Source organism: Cibotium barometz, chromosome 9, assembly GCF_041138505.1.
Source record: "Cibotium barometz isolate CiBa-2024 chromosome 9, ASM4113850v1, whole genome shotgun sequence".
NCBI classification, from domain to species: domain Eukaryota; kingdom Viridiplantae; phylum Streptophyta; class Polypodiopsida; order Cyatheales; family Cibotiaceae; genus Cibotium; species Cibotium barometz.
The window spans coordinates 57,049,512-57,051,532 of record NC_141054.1 but is presented as its reverse complement, the minus strand read 5'-3'; positions in this window follow the sequence as shown (position 1 = coordinate 57,051,532).

Below are 2,021 nucleotides of genomic sequence, written 5' to 3'. Positions count from 1 at the left end.
CACTTATTCAAGTATTGTTTCCGACTCCATGTACCTTCTAGAGCATGGTGGGTGATTTCCTAGATAGCTTAGCTCATGGTATCTACTTAGCTCACTTATCTATAGTACCCATGCCATATTACAGTGAGGATGCACTCAGACTATTGCTTGGAATACAATAGGACACACACACACACACACACACACATATGAAGCAAACCCAAGTGAGGGGGAAAATCAACCTAGTGTGATGAAGAATCAGAGCATACTTATGAACTTAGATTATCTGAGGATGAGCTTGCTACATGAGTTTGAATTACAGGTTATTAAGGTGCAGTTATGTAGACAGATCTAGATTTACAACATGCAGTGGGGACGTGTAACCTCGATATGGACATGATTTTCCTCATTGCCTAGTATTCTATCCCATCCTCACCTTTTTCTATTGTTTCAATATTTTTTTTTAAAATTCTTCATTTAGTGTTTATTTGAGTTCTTACTTGCATCGTTACGTAACTGGTCTATTAATTTTCTAGCTATTACTTGGATAACCATTTAGGCTTTGGTCCTAGTTCAATCCTCCCTGAGATCGACCTTAGAGTACGCCAAAGGAGTATGCCAAGTACTCCACCTTCCTTAGTGTGATCTCTTTAGTTAGAATAGAGTCTTGTAGGTGAATTGTGAACGTGAAACTAGTTTAAACCCTTGAAAATAATAATAATAAAAAATAAAAAATAAAAATACAAAGCAAAAATACAAAACAATCCACAAGAAGATAACCATCACCATGTGCAATCAAGGTAGGAATTTTGGCTCTTATTGATGGAGCCTTGGGAGCGTAGCCTTAATCTCCATGGGATGGGACCTTGTGGCTAAAAACCTAAAAGGGCTAAAAAAAAACATCATTGTGGAGGTACTTAGCGGTTCTCAAATACTCTTATATAAGGTCTCTGGACCATTGCTTGGGTCTTTGCACGGTGGTACTCTACTTTTATATTTTTAGAATCAAAATGAATGCATATAATAATAATCACTTACTATTTTTATTTACGAGGCTAGATAATAGCTAGAGATGGTTTCACAAAGTGATAATATGTCGAGACTAAAGTCATAACCTGAGGCATGTTTTTTGCTCTATCTTAGTTTAGATCAAATTTGGACCAACCTTAATATTACACTTGTCTTAACTAGAAAATTTGACTAGTTGTGCAAATTATCTATCTTGCAATAAAACTACAACAATGGTGTTCTCTATCATTTGTGTAATCTTCATGTTTAGGCCAAGACTAAACAGTGAGAGAGAGAGATTGAGTGAGAGGAGGGTTGAGCTTCCTTTGGAGAGATGCAAAGGCCTTGGAGTGGAGCTTGGAGTGTGGTTGCATGGCAACATCGTCTCCTATGAGAATTCGAGTACAAGCGTTTACGAGGTGAGTGACACACCTTGCCCCCCATGCAATTGTGAGCTAGGTTACGGAAGATTGCTTCTCAATTAAGCTATTTTATGCTCTCGAGTGCGGTTGGCAAAGCCCCATGACCTTGGTTAGTTTCTGCACTCTTTCTATGGTGCAAGGGCTTCCCACTCTGCATGCATAAAATATCAAGATTATGCATGGTAGAATGGCCATGGACATATTGGAAAGCACAATGAGATTTAGCATGGCTCTAGGGTCATTCTAATATGTACAATGTGCTACAAAGAATTCCCCTAGGGCCATAAGGCCATTCTTGAAAGAACAATGAGATTTAGCATGGCTAGGGCCATTCTACTATGCACAATGTGTTAGAAAGAATGCCCCTAGGGCCATTCTAAAGCAAATTATGGATGGTGTATTGGCCATAAGGCCAATCTTTAGCACATTGTGCATTGAAGAATGGCCCTAGGACCATTCTATAACCTTGTTACAACTATTGGTGCAAGTTAGAATTGTCCACTGGGTCAATTCTAAAGCTCATTGTGCATAGAAGAATGGCTGTAGGGCCATTTTATAACCCCTAGTACACCATTCTCTACCCTCTAATGCCAATATGTGAATATAAAATTT